The sequence below is a fragment of the Alexandromys fortis genome, unplaced genomic scaffold (genome assembly GCF_014885135.2).
Source record: "Alexandromys fortis isolate MF-2015 unplaced genomic scaffold, M_Fortis_MF-2015_v1.1 scaffold_19, whole genome shotgun sequence".
NCBI classification, from domain to species: Eukaryota; Metazoa; Chordata; class Mammalia; order Rodentia; family Cricetidae; genus Alexandromys; species Alexandromys fortis.
Genome location: NW_026067890.1, coordinates 3,782,931 through 3,798,446, shown reverse-complemented (window position 1 = coordinate 3,798,446; position 15,516 = coordinate 3,782,931). Strand labels below are relative to the sequence as shown.

General features: G+C 39.5%; 1 long non-coding RNA gene across 1 annotated transcript in view; it reads right to left on the bottom strand.

The window, feature by feature from the left end:
* Positions 1-15,114, bottom strand: part of LOC126512788 (uncharacterized) — an 80,302-nt gene extending 65,188 nt beyond the window's left edge. Inside the window, exon 1 of the long non-coding RNA XR_007595229.1 lies at positions 15,062-15,114. This is a non-coding gene — a long non-coding RNA (uncharacterized lncRNA). The remainder of the gene's footprint in view (positions 1-15,061) is intronic.
* Between the last annotated feature and the right edge of the window lie 402 nt (positions 15,115-15,516).

Sequence of the window (15,516 nt, the reverse complement as noted above, 5' to 3'; positions counted from 1 at the left end):
TTGGATGCTCACCTTACTAGACCTGAATGGAGGTGGGTGGTCCTTGGACTTCCCACAGGGCAGGGAACCCTGATTGCTCTTTGGGCTGACGAGGGAGGGGGACTTGACTGGGGGAGGGGGAGGGAAATGGGAGGAGGTGGTGGGGAAGAGACAGAAATCTTTAATAAAGAAATAAACGGGAAAAAATAAACTAAGAAACATAATCATCACTTTTCAGTGAGGAAGTTTTCAGTGAAAGATTCAGGCCTTCTGCCTTGCATGGGACTCAGCTGGTACTCTGACATATGCAGGAAGATTGCTTCAGGAGAAAAAAATAAGGTTTAGATAGAAAAATTCCAGCTACATTTGCCAAGCAGTCACTGCATTACTTTTAAGGTGGCTTAACTTTCTTATTCCCATTAAACACAAAAGCCAACACTTAAGAAGTCTAAGGCTTACTTGTAGTCTTACAATTGATATCAATATCTATGCTATTCTTTTGAATTTTATGTTAAATCTGTCAGCAAGAAACAAGTCAGCCACTGCAATATTAATTCTTTGTTTCTTTGTGTTGCCGGAATTGAACCCAGGACCTCATCCAGGCAAATCAAGGACTCTACTAACAGAACTTTGTTCTCACCTCTCTTCCCCGCATCGTCTGGCTGGGATTTAAGTAGTCTAGGCTTTGCAAAGCTAGTATTTACACGAAAGCTTAAATAATGTGGCCTTGGTCTGAAGAACACATCATAGGGCTTCAGTTCAATGAACTCCAGTAATAAGGGCCTGATATAATTGCTTAACCAATAACATCTCTTTCACCATTGTAAGTACGTTTTTAGTATGTTGTTAGTAAGTATATTTCTAATATACATATAGGGAAATTACTTCATACTACTATATCAGCTGAGCGTTGTGTAAACATTCAAAGAATTCTATCACAGCTATTCTCTTACAGTAAGATTTTCCAATTGTGTTAGGTGAATGGAAACGTGAAGAAGCTTTTAATCATCCACAGCACAATCCCTCCATCTCTCCTTCTCTCTCTCCCCCCCTCTCTTTCAGAAACTAAAGCTCTTACTCAATAGCATATACCTTATACAAAGTCAAGCTGATTATCCTAGCTCCTAGCATGAGACGAAGGGAAACACCAGAACAAAATGTGGGACAACTATTGTAATTACCAAAATATTGAAAATGTCAAAAGACAAGTTTACATCTCGGTAAAATTTAACTCAATACATATTACCATAACTCCAAAGATATTACTTTTAAAAAGTACTCTATGGGTAATAATGAGCGTTATGTAATTTCAGTGTGGATGATCTTCAGCATACAGCAAACAATATGGTGATTTACTTCCCAAATGGGGGCCCTTTCCTAGTTAGGCAAGTCACAATGTTGTATTATTATCATAGTTAATAGTAAGTTCTTATTATTAATAGTAACTTTTGATTATCATAGTTAATAATAAGAATCTACACAGAGAATAAATCATTTGTATCAGCATTGCATATAATCAGGCTTTAATTGTAATTTAAAAATAAAATCAATAGAACCAGTGATTTTTAATTATTAGGGGCTGTTATCATAACAAATTTGCTAATAGAAAAGTAAGACTCTTTACGTAATAAAAAAAAAAAGTGATGTGCTTTATCTTTGCCCTGTTTGATGTTGTGTTGGTTTCAGTTCGGAAAGGTACTGTGTTTGCTAAAGGGAAGAAGAAAAGGCAAATCTGTTTCTAGAAAAGACTTTGTTTTCATTGTATCTGTGACATGCAAGTGTCTGCTGGTGAATAGTCTACCCCAGCAATGGCTTGACAACAGTCGCCCCATACAATTTAATATTTGCTATTAGCTGTGCATAGTAAGTTCCTTGACCAACGGCTGTGGCTCTGCATTCTTTTGAATCCCCCCACAGAGCTTGTAGCAGCTTCGTTCTGAGAAGTCTTACAGGCCATGAATGCTTAAAGGGCAGAGCCTGTTCATTATCCCATGGTAACCCTGCTAGTTAAAAGAATGCCAGGTATATAGTAGGTACTTAATAAATGCTGGTAGGTTTGAAATGCATGCCTCTTGAATAGCACACGCAGGACAGTTACTGATGTATTCTGAAAGACATTTTAACTCTTGAATACACAAGTTGCTTTATCTCAGCATGGTAGTGGGCTGCTGAAAAGTGGGAAGGGTTGAAGAAGCCAAGTGTGGCTTGCATTAAGGCAGATAAACTTCATTAGCATCCCATCGACTATACTCCAACTGTATCACCTGTGCCTTTACTATTGCAGTGAAAATCTGCTTCTGCCTGAAAAGGGGTTTTCTTATATGGTTTTAGAAGATGCAGACAACTTTGCGCACATTATTTTTCTTTGAGATAGGGTCTCCATGTGTAGCCTTGGCTTGCCTGACATTCACTGTTTAAACAGTCTGGCCCCAAGCTCCCAGAGATCTTCCTGGGTCTGCTCTACTTGTATTGGAATTAAAGGTGAACACCATCATGTCTGACAGACTGACATTCTTTCAAATAGGTGCCGTACCTGTTATTTGTAATATGTTCAATAAAACTAGAAATGGGATCAGGTGGATTTAGTTCTGTTTAGATCTCTAAGGAGGAGTTATCCAGGCTAGGAGGTGGAATTCTCAAGTATAAGAAGGCCTCTACCCTGCCCTAAGGTTATTACTCTCATTTCTTCTCACATATCCACTTGGACATTTTCCTTGTTTCTTCATTCTCTTTAATTAAGAATTTTACCTTAAAACACACACGGGTGATGAACGATATTTATTCACTGATAGGAACCTCATTGAAAAGGAAGGACAAGTATGGAATCCTGTGACGAAATTTTTCTGGAGCACTTTCACCTCTCAGGGGTTACCTGAATGTCCAGGGGAGAAGATCCAACAACGAAATGAAAGGCAGGGCAGGGTTTGCAATAGCTGCGTCCACTCAAAGGTCTAAAGCACAAGTGTTTTTGTTTTTTTTTTCTGATCAATTATGAACAAAGCCCTACTGACAGTTCACTACTGTAACAGAAATCTCTTAGAGCTTCTTGATTTCAGACACAAAAGGTAAGAAACACAAAAAGAGAATTTTGCTCTTCATATTTAAAAATATTGACGCAGTAAGCCAACACACCACCTGTAAGACCCAAATGAGAGTCTAGTGACTGCGGCCACCTGTCTGACCATCTAGGCAGGCTTTGTCTACCAGGGCATCCAAGTGGTCCTGCTTCGAAGCTCTTCTTAATCAGAAAGACAGAAGGCGACACAGAAACAGGAGACACTGCCTTTCTGCTCTCTTTTTTTTTTTCTCCCTCTCCTACACAGACTGAACTGCTGGAACAAGACAACATACTGCTGAGTTAATGTAACTTAAGAATTTACAGCAGGTTGTATGCCTGGAGGCACATTATGGGACCACCTGTAGGCATCTAATTCCACTGAAAATAATAAATAATTGGGAGGCATTCCTCAGAGTGTCGAGGAGAGTGGATAAGAATCGCGTTGCTCGTTCCCTCCTATGTGAATTCTGCTGGGGAGAAGGATTAGAGAACTGTACTCTTTCCAACAAATATGAGTAATCCTTCTGCCCACAAAGGAGTCTGCTAAATGCTATGCCAGACACCTGGGTGCCAGATCTACCCAGCCATTTGTGTGTGTGTGTGTGCATGTGTGTGTGTGTGCAGTTTTTATAATCCAGTTTTATAATCCACCTGGAGAAATTACCACATAGCAATTGCTTAATATAGCACATTGATCCATTTAGAAGCCTCTTTTTTTTTCCTATTTTACGGTAGAGAATAATTCTATTTTGCTTGTCTCCCTCCATCTTGTTTATCTCTATAAAGATTCCTTCGCATATTTTAATGAAGTCAGAGTGACAGTGAGAATATCCTAAATAGGCCTCTGAGCATTTGGTGTGTGTGAGTGTGTGTGTGTGTGTGTGTGTGTGTGTGTTTGTGTGTGTGCTTGCTTGCTCTTGTGCGTGCACACTTGCATGTGTGCAAGTGCCTATGCAAGTGGAGGCCAGTTATCAGTGTTCAGGGTCATTCTTCAGGTATCATTCACCTTGCTGTATGAGACAGTGTCTCTTGTTGACCTGGAACCCATCAAGTGGACAAGACTGATGGGCCAGAAATCCACTGCCTATTTCTGTCTTCGCAGAACTGGGTTGATAAGATTTCTCTACTCCTACCAGCACCTCCAGATGAAGCAAGCACTTCACTGACTGAGCTATCACCCCAGCCCTCAAGCATTTCTTTGTGTATGTGGAGGGATTAATATGTGAACTTTTGGCACTCCTAACCAACCTTGAGTGTTTTGTGGATGGAAAGGTAAAATTAATTTACACAGTAAATGTAGTTTTTACTGTAGCTTCCTCAAGGTAGGCATGGACTTGTGCTGGGACTGGTCAGAGGTACATATGATTTACTGTCATAAAAATGGTAAAATTTCACACGTACACACACGCCCGCATGAGCACATGCACATAGAACAAGCAAGAGATCATGAATGTTTCAAAACCTGCTCTAACTGTTCACTTGAGCAAAAAACTATTTTTTCTTAACTAGGGATTTTTTTTAAATCTTTGCATTTTTGACATTTGAAAAACTTTTGAAACTATGAAATAGTATCATCCCTCTTTTCTTTCCCTGTTTCAAAGCCCTCCCCATAACATTGTATATAAACTTTATGAATGTACTTTTCGTCTTAGAAACAGCCTAAATGCTGCTCACATTTGAAATGTGATCACCCTTCTCCACAATGATCACGTGGCACTGAATTCAGAATATGACACATAAATTATCATTTAAGTACTGAAGATTGGATTCTCGGTGGTATTAAAGTTGACATTTCCTTTTTATTTGTACTGCATCAAGGGTTAATAAGGTTTGCATAACCTTAGTCTTTGATGGCTTTTAGGCAGGCGAGTTCAGGATTGCTGCCAAAACAGATTTTAACCCTTTTAATCAGACTGTTAACAGCCATAGTGCCCATAGCCCAGAGGATACTGCGCGTAAAGCAATATAGCTCTGAACGCAGCTTGACCTAATATCCAATCAAGAGAACGTTCCTAGAGACGCTTTGCCATTTTGGTTGCTATGGTGAGTTTCATATTTTTGTGGAAATCACTGTTAGATGTCTTAAAATAGACCTTTGCCAAGAAAAACATTGGTCCAGTGGCATATGCTGGCAGAGCGTGACAAGGTTGCCCGGATTCTCTTCCTTTGTTTTTCCCTCTCCCCCCTGGGGCAACTGCTCTAGGCACCAGCCCACTAGTCTGGCAGGCTGAGAATCCAGGAACTTGCTGCTAATTACAATGTTGACAATTCCCAACCTGTTTACTGGCGCCAGCAATCAAACTGTATCCTCTCAAGTGAACCAAAAAGCACTCGCTGGCTTTAGCTTCCCGAGGTTCCAAGCTGGCTGTATTAATTACTGTTAACTTAAAACTGTATGCTGCTCAGAAGCACCTTCATTAGCTGGTTTGAGGACTGATGGCTATTCTCTCCGTGTTTTCAAGTATTCTACTTTGGAGCAGATTTATGTGAAACCCTAAAGCATCTTTCTCTGGACAGAAACGATGATTGTTTTAGGTGTGGTTTGTCTCTGTTCATGTGGCCACTGTGTTACCTTAAAACCCAGCATCGACATAGATAGAAAGAAAATACTAATCTTTGCTTCATTCTTGCCTTTTTTCCTTTTTTCCAATCTGCATTTACCATTTTTCACTTTGATTTGTTCTAAAATCAAGAGTTTATGTGTATAATTATTTGCAGGTATCATTTATACTTAACAAAAGATAGTGTTTTTCTGCAAATGGCGTGGCCAAAAAAAGAACAGCCTTTTGGCCTGGCAAACAAAATACTTACTTATTTCTTGTATTTTCTTAGTTAATATCCACTTGTTAGATGATACCATATCAGAAACAACAGTCTTCCATATATACATCTTTGCTTCATATGTTTGGTGACCACACAATGATGATTCGCCCTCAGAGCCACCAAAATGATAATCACTTACAGGTAGTGTGCAAATGCCTCCCTGTGGCAGAGGCCCCAAGCAACTGTCACAAACAGCACAGTAGAAGTAAGCAAGAGCTTTGTAAAATTGAAATTTTTTTTTGCCTCCGATCTATTCCAAGAGCCAATCTGTCTTCCTTTATTCAGAAAGAAAGCTTTGAATACCTACAAAATTTGACATAAGGAAAGTAATTATAATTTTATATTGTACATTAAAATGTGGATTGTAAGTTAGGTGAGTGGTTCATGCCTCTAGTCTCAGCACATGAGAGGAGAATCTTGAATTTGAAGACAGTCTGATCCACATCAGAAAAGCCCTGTCTCAACATACATACACACACACACACTGGCATACACACACACACACACACACACACTGACACACATAAACATACACTGACACACACATACACACTGACACACACACACTGACACACATAAACATACACTGACACACACACAGAGACACATGGTTTTATTTATACTCTTTGTATACGATCATTATTAGGTCAGTGTTCATTATCTTATTTAAATTCTCCCAATGTGGGAAATATTTACCAGTCTAATCTTTTCACCAGAGTTTTCATTCCAAACCTTATTAAATTTACTTATTTGTAGTTAAATGTTCTTGGTTTACTAGAACATTTGCAACTAGAATAAGAGATCAAATTATTCCATTAAAAGAACTCACGTTTGGACCTCCACTCTGTTCAGCTGGCCTATAAAGCTTTCCCAGATTTTGAAAACCCTGAGGCAAAGCACACTACAGACCTTGCAAATATTTGGTGCATTCACACCTGTAGAGATGATCTGTGAGCCTCAAATGCTTAAGCTGTGTGAAATTGGGCAAAAAATATAATTAATATGAAAAAAGTAGAAACTGATATCAGGCAATGACAAGGGCAATGGGGCAGAAACAATACACCAAAGTTTTGGTTTTAGTGTTAGAAGCATGGCCTTCAAGGAGGACCTACACATTGGTTCAGTATATTCTCTAGGCTGCCTTGGTGATGTTTTTCGGGTGCTATGGGTATAGAACTTCATAAATAAAAATGGAAATTGGATTACATACCAGAGCAAAGTATCAAAGCAACTAAATCATGACCTTGTTTTGTGACTATCTGAAACTCATGAAATCTTGAATTCTGTATGGAAAACAGACTGGGAAATAGTTATAGCTGAAGAAAATGGTAAACTATGATCACATTCTGTCTTTGAAAATAAATGCTACAGCACAGAAAGACGAGTGTCAACCTGTGTTTTGACCAAATTTAATTAATCAATCTTACATCTTCCTAAAGCTCAAGCAATTGCATTGAGTAGACAAAATAAACTCTTAAAATACAAGTACCTGCACATCACATCAGGAAATACTGCTGATACAGTTTTAGAAATTTGTGTAGCTTGTCTGGTATCAAAAATGTCATTCAAATATACCATATATATTTTCTAACAGTAAAATTAAGATAAAAGACTTTGAATGCCAAGCCCCCTCAGCCATATCTGTCTTTTCAAAGTGAGGATGCTTCCTTTGATTTGGGAAACATTACATTATCCTACCAGAAAGAATTTTGTATGTGCAAGTTAAGCCCAGTGGTACGCAGCGATTGTTCATATTTTACTTGATGTGAAGTTCTATACACCACAATATACATTTCAGCTTAAATAAAAATGTAAGAACTTGGAAATATTATTTAAACTCACATTGTGAAGTAATTCCTTCCACATCCATAAATGACATAAACTCAATATTGACAGCTGTCCACCCTAGCTGGAAAAGAAACACTGCACAAGAGTAAAGAGAAACATCTTTTCTAAAGGTTCCCGAAACAGATGTTTTCTCCAAAGTGTAGGTGCCAGTTTTTAGGCCTATCCATAAAAGATCCTGCAAGAATTCATTATTGCCTTGCTAAATAATGTCACCCTAAGCTGCATATTCTTCTACGCAGTCCACTTCCTCAATATTGTTACCACGATCAGTATCCCTCAACCCTTGTCAAATTTAATTGTTATCAACTTGCATTTCCAACCCTAAATCTGAAACAGTCTTAAGAATGTAACATGGGACACTTTTGTTTTGTTTTTTAACAAATAGAGCATCCAATGATAAGAAAATTCAGCTCGTGGTAAGAAGTTTTCATCCTTTGTTTATTTTGTCACCTGTCCATCACATAGTTCCATGGATGGCCTTTGGATGGCTGCATCCAGCAGCAGAGGCCCAGGATGCATTCTGTTACCAGCACAAAATAAATGGTTTCAAAACCTTGTGTTTCTGTTCCCAGGCAGCTAATTGAAGTTCGTTGCTACTGAAAGCTTCATGCAATTTTTTTTTTTATTAAATGTATCCTCAAAGTTTTAAATGGGCATGCGTTATGATACGAACCTACATATGAATAGTTTGTAAATGATGGGAATAAAGCAATCGCTGACAAAGCATGGCATCTTCAAGTTTAGAGAATGGGTATATTCTTTAAGATCACCAGTTAACCTAGAGTTACTGTGCTTGGGAACGCTCAGAAAAACCACACATTTCGAAAGAAATGGTATTTTAGTCTGCTTTGCTCATAAATGTTACAAAACATTGTAACTATGGTACAGACCTTAAGCTATGAAAATTTGCCCATCATTGTGATTATTATAGTAGTGAAATATATCTCTATTGATTAACAGTTAAAATTTATGACTTTTACAAGTGGTTACAGGCTTAATTTTAAATAAAACACATTAGGTGATAGGCATGTGAAGTGGTATCCCATTATAGTAGATGAAAGGGTTGTTTGGAATTTGTCAAATACTACATTTGAATAAAATGTTCTTATAGATTTTCAGTTACTTGAGGGTTATATATGACACACAGAAAAATGAATATTTTTGCTTATATTGTTAATAAGTAAGTTTGAGAATTACAGTTTATGTTAAGAGTACATAAAATTTAAATATATTCCATTCCACAACTAATTTTTATATAATAATTACTTTTAAAAGGTTACCCGTTGAGGGAAACATATGACATTGATATCAACATGTTCTTATGTCCTCAAAACATCAACTGCTCTCTTTAGATGAATATATGCTTTTGAGTACCTGCTAAGTGTCATGTGGTGTATTAGTTACTATAAAAGTTTGCTCTTTAACATTGGGATCAAATCTTCTAGACAAATACTGATCCTATTAAAGAAATAATGGGATAAATGTTTGTGCTCAATTTTTAAAATATCATAATTGAGCTTACTAGCATAAACTCACAGAGTATAAACATTTTAAAATGCTGAGTGAATATCCTCTCTGTTTGTGTGTGTGTGTATGTGTGTGTGTGTGTGTACACTTTGAGATATATGTGACATTGAACATTTGTTCTCATCAGGCACATGTACCCTTGAGACTGTTACTGTTTAGGGAGTTTCTAGCTTATCATATGAACATACAGATAAGTGAACTTCCAAGGAAACATACTAAAATGAACTTTTAAATCTTTTATGACTTTTTTTTCTAACAAAAAATATAACGAGAGAAGGGCAAAAAGGTTTTGCAAATTTTCCACCCTCTTCATGTGTTAAGAATTAAGTAAAAATCTTGAGGATCAGAATTTTTGTCTCGGTTGTAGCATCCATTTGCACTTTGTCTATATGTGAAGGAAAGAGGAAGATTTAGGCAAAACGTTTGAAAGGCTGGCCTTGGCTTTCTGTAATGGAACTGGAAAACCTTAGACATAGGGAGGGCCTTGGCCTAGTGTAAGCACAGGCCCTCTTACTGAAGAAACCAAGAAGCCATGTGAACAGATCCTTGTTCATTGTAGAGCCTATGTCCAGAGGCAAATTTTCTAGCTTTGATTCTGAATTCCTTTCCATTATAGGCCATACTTTCCCCTTAAATGTGATACAAATTGAAAAAAAAAATAAGTATGAAGATTTTCTATACCTTGCTTTTATAAACACCCCCAAAGCCTGTTTAAATAACAGCTATGGGAACAAACTGCACATCACACTCAGTTCAGAATCATCTAGAACTTGAATTCATAGTTATAGGTAAAGCTATCCACATAATTTAAAATATTATTCTAGATATTCCAATTGCAAATGAAAAGTTTTTATCTAATGTCACTTTCTGATAAAACATTAATAAATTCATCAATATCTTGGTGAATATGTGACTTGTTGGAGCTGGTTGACCATACATGTTCAATAGAAAAAAATTACACCAGTATTTCTCATTAATATACAGGGTAAAAATGACAAAAACAGAATTGAAGAAATTATTTTTCTAATTACATAAGACCATGAAAAGGTAATTCTTTAGAAAGGTTTTTCTTAAGATATGCACTTCAATAAATTGTAAACATACTACTTTCAAATTACGTAACTTTTGCCTTCAGCGTATACTTTGTCGCCTTTTTGAAATGTTCAATGATGTACAGGACACATGAATTAGGATTATAGTATTAGGAAATAGATTCCGATTCTGTCCTTTTAGATCAAAGTTTAAATGAATGATATTTAGGACTAATAACTAGTCTAGACAAACGTAACATGCCTTGTTTTACATTCTTGAAATTGAATAATGAATTAATGGAATGGTGGACTTTTTTAGATTTGGAAAACTTTTGATTTGAGCTATCTTAGCTATGTATTTTGAGATACTGTGGATTATTATGGCATCTTGAAAGGATATTTTCATTGCACTTATACAATTATTGTTATACTTTTATGTGCTTTGAAGATCAAATTCTCTGACTTGCATCAGAATTAAATCAAGACGTCATAGGATTTATATGAACACTATTTAACTAGTCACAAATTTGGCATCTAGATAACAGTACGACTACCACAGTGTGTTTCTTCTGTTGTTACTCTGCATTCAATAATCAGCTACTTCATAGATGCAAAGCACCTTTCAGGTAAATGCAAATTCTTTCAATGTTTCTTTGTATCTTATACATGTACATGCTTTCTCAGCTGAAAGATTTATTTTCTGCATTCATGCAAAATGTTATGAAGACTAAAATTCAAGGTTTCTATGTAAGGATTCAACATAGAGGTGCCATGGGAAAATTCCTCAAATGTTTTCATACACACACACACACACACACACACACTCACACACACATACACACAGAGTACTATAAAAATATATGTATCATTTATGTTCATAATGGTATAGGTCTCTACAATAAATAATGTCTTTACATATTCTGATGTCATTCGCAATTAGCAATTTTTTTAGTGAAAATATTTTTCCAAAACAAATTGACTTCATAGAATGTTTGGCTAGCTAACATTCTGGGAGCAGCATCTGAGCATATCTGTGATGCAAGTGTAACTACAACTGTCCAGGGTCATGAAGATAGTGGATAACGGGGATCCTCACTTCCTGTTACCTCTTCTACCGCTCGGTCTCCACAAAGAACAAGATACTTGTTCTACACAAAGTACAAGAATATTTCCCATTCTTCCTATTACAATAATTTTCTATTGAACATTTATCATCACTAAAGTGAAAAATAATGTGAAAAGTTATAATGCAATTGATGGAATTTTCCACCTCTCCCATGCTACTTCCTCAGTACTTTCCTTTGCCCAGACTGTCCTTGGGAGCTCTCTTTAGGTTCCAGATTCACACTGGTGTGATATCAAGAATTGTGTCATTCCTTCTAGGGCTAACAATGGCTTCAGAAAATATCTTGGTTCTGGAATATGCCTAGTTCTTGAAAAGCACATCTTGTGAAAGTCACTAGTCCAATACCTTTTTTTTTTCTTTTTGGTTTATTCATATAGGAATCATCATAAACATCTGTGCATCTTTAGTCCTGAATTTCTCTTCCCTGAACTTCTGTATAAGCAGCAACATCAGAACATATTTCAAAAACAAGTTCTTTGTAAAACCCAGTTTCCATCAGACTCCTTACCTGAGATTCAGTAGCAAGCCATTAACCAAGATGACCTTTCTTATACCTATTCATGGATATTATGTATTGCAGTGTAAATTGGGTGTTCACAGATACAAGACACACTCAGATGGTATGTTCCGCAATGAGCCTCAAGATACCATAAATGAAGGTTGTAAATTTTTGAGTATTTAAGCAATCTTGTGTAAATAAAAAAAATATTATGATCAAAAGCAACGTTTACAAGTTTTTTCCTCCCACCTCCTCCCTTCACTGTACCAAAAGTGACGTTATCCAGAAAAGAGTCTAAGCTGTACCTACTACATCCACTTAAGGTAATGGAAGTTCTCTTCGTTTCTTAAGGCAAAACCAATCTTGTAAAGATGATGCCTGCTCTTCTTGCACATGGACCTTAATGGAAAAATGATTATGACTCCTCCGTACCGCTGGATTCTAACATGAAAACCACCAACAAGCACTTTTCGCTTCTTTACAGTCAGTTAGGAATACTGAGAGTGTACAAGCAGCAACTGGGTGGTTGTGATGTAATTTTTAAAAATCATATTTTCTGGTAAAAAACAAACAAACAAACAATAGGCTGTCTTGTAACAAAAAGCCGTCAATCACAGCCATGTTAAATTAATAAGGTTTGGGTTGATTTGCCCCTTTTTGTTAAATATCCGGACTAAGGAAATGTCCCTCCCCCACCCTTAAAAAATCGTTTATCAAGAACCAGTTCAGTCAGACTGACACCTAATGGAAACTTTTATAAGTAAATAATTCTTCAAGAGAAAGAAAGTAACTGGATTAAAAATTGAAACCACTCAATCAGGAGAAAATCAAACAGTTTGTCATAGCATGGGCAGAGGCCTTCTTTCCTTTTCCCTTCCCATTATCCCCCTCTAAAACTTATTATTCATTTATGAAGCAATTTCAATCATGAGCTGAAGTGCCAGTGCCAAAGAACTGAGTGAAATAGCTTATTTTCCAAAAAGATTTTGCTTATTCCCACAACAAGTGATGAAATATGACATTTTCTCTCTCTCCTTCCAATACCAGGCCCTCAGCTCTGTCTGTCCTTAAACCTTCCAAACTTAGCTAATCAACCACCATGAGAACAACTTTCCAGGCATAACCTAACAACTAGCCTACACCACTCCTCTCTACTTTCCTAATTTCCAGGGAAACAACGGCACACATACACATACTGAGTATTGTTAGATACATAAAAAGCACGAAATTTTAAGCCCCTAATCACCAACTGGAGAAAGAAGGTTAATTCTTGGAACAATGAAAGAAAGAACCTCGGTTACATATTTTTCTTGGTAGTGACAGAATGTTGCAGGCAGAGACAGCGTCTGTCTGCTTGCTTCCTCTTATTCTGAAAACCGGCTCATTCCCAGGAGTCTGAACAGGACCCCACCCGTTTCCCCTCTCGTCAGCATAGCTAAAGAACAAGAGTTAGGGGTCTAGACAGCCTGGGTCTCAGCCTGGGACCAGACAGTAGGAGTAGGAAGAGAGAAAGAGTGAGAAGGGGCGTGGAGAACCCTTCATTACTGATCTATTGCTGGAAGAAAGGGGAAGACCTTATGTGGGAAGGCTATTTCCGCAAGGCACCTCGCTTGCAGTCTCCCTAGGGTTCAGTTTGCTCTTGTGGGCAAGGACCCAGTAGAGAGAATGCAAGTCTTGCACCGGGAATGGCATATACTCCAGAGGGAGAAGGTGACTGGACACAACTGAGCCTAGAGTGGGTCCAGGCACGCCACGGGGGAGAGCTGCTTTCTGTTCTCCAGCAACTTCGACTTCTTAGGAATTCAATCTTCTTCGCAGCCAGTTCCTCAAACAAGATCAACCGCTGCACCCAAGGGAGGAAAACTGGTCTTAAGTCTAACCGCGCCTGCTGGAACCTTCTGGGCACCTGGATGACTTTTCTCCTCAGTATTTCTCCTCCCAAATTTGACGCGCCACCACCCAAAGAACCCTTGCAGCTTCCCAAGAGTAATAAAAGCGAGCTGCATAGTTAAAAGGTTCACTGTCAGCTAAGCTCTGTGAGACTCTGCCAGCGCCTTCCACCACGGTGGACCTCATCTTCCGGCTCCAAGGAACATCTTAAACTCCTGCTAGGTCTGCTTGCCCCAGGAGTTCCGGGGGCGTGTTGGAAGGGTCGCGCCAGCGATTGCTTTCTCTTCGCTAGGAGGGGATGCATCCACATTGCTTTATTGTCCATCAACATTAGAAACAGACCAAAAAAAATGCAAGAAGAGCGGAGGGTTTTCTCTTCCTCTCATCCCTCTCTGGCAGACCTGTTACTAGTAACATGCCTTGATTTTTGTGGATGTTTGAGACTCATCCCAAAGGCAGAGGTAGGGAAGGCAGCGCTGGAGAAGTGTCCCAAAGAAACTGGACACCTGAACAGTCACCGCCTGCCCCAACCTCTTTCAGGAAGGTTCCAGCTCCGTACCACAGTGCAACCAATCCGATTACCAGCCTGCTTCTCCACCTCTTCACGGAGAATCCGAAAAGAAAATAAGGGTTCCTGAGAAACCCACAACACTTGTAATCTGAAAGTTCCATGGGGACCCAGTCCCCTGTCCCCCGCCCCTCCTCTTGCTGGGTTGCCAAGTCTGCCGGCTGAATGGGTCAACCGGCTGCGGGTGGGGCTCCGGCTCCGCCCCAGGCCGGGAATTCGCGAAGTCACGAGCATGGACAAGCTTGCCCGGGGCACCTTCGCCCACGGACACGCCCTTTCTGCCAAGGCATGCCCCAGGCGACCCTCTTCCCTGTTCTAGCTCAACGCTCAGAGGCGTTGCTAAACCGGTCCAGGCCTTCCAATCCTTTGCAACTTTAGAGAATCTTTCAGATCCGCTCCTTGTCCCCTTGCCCTCCAGTCACATTCCAGAAAGAGAGAGAGAGAGAGAGAGAGAGAGAGAGAGAGAGAGAGAGAGAGAGAGAGAGAGAGAGAACACACCCAAAGGGACACGAACGGCCCCACAGCCCACAAGCCGGGTTTCAGAGACCCTCTTCCTTTCTCCGCCCCTCCCCTCTCCTCCGCCTGCCCCCCGCCCCCTCCCCCGGCGCGCACCCATTTTTTTCTCCCTTCTAAAAAGCAGTGTGGGTCAGCAGAGGTGTTGGGAAGACCCAGAACGAAACCACCCGAGGAAAAGAAAACATAGAAGTGCTACCTTGGCAACCGGGAGCTTTTAGTGGCCAGCTGGTGGGCTGGGAGGGGCGGCTGCTGCCCGCCTGCCGCTGGTACTCTCCTCGACTACGCGTATTCTTAAGCAATAACAACGTAATCCGTATTATCCACCCAAGAATACCCGTCACCGAAGAGAGTCAGAGGGCCAAGCTGCCGCTGCCTCTGCCGCTGCTACCGCTGTCGCTGCTGCCGCCGCCACCACCAGAAAGAACTCTTGCTGCCGAGCCCGCCCCTGGCTGGGGTTGGGCTGAGCTTGACCGGGACCATAAATCCATAACTCGATTTCCCTAAAGAAGGCTCCAAAGCTGTGCTCTGCTGCTTCCTGCCCAGATCCTCCAAATGGCTGTTCTATTTCCAATTCTGAAAGACAAATCACAGAACCAGCCACTTAACACACAAGAGACAAGTGCTTTCTTTCCACGGAGCTGGGACTAGGTG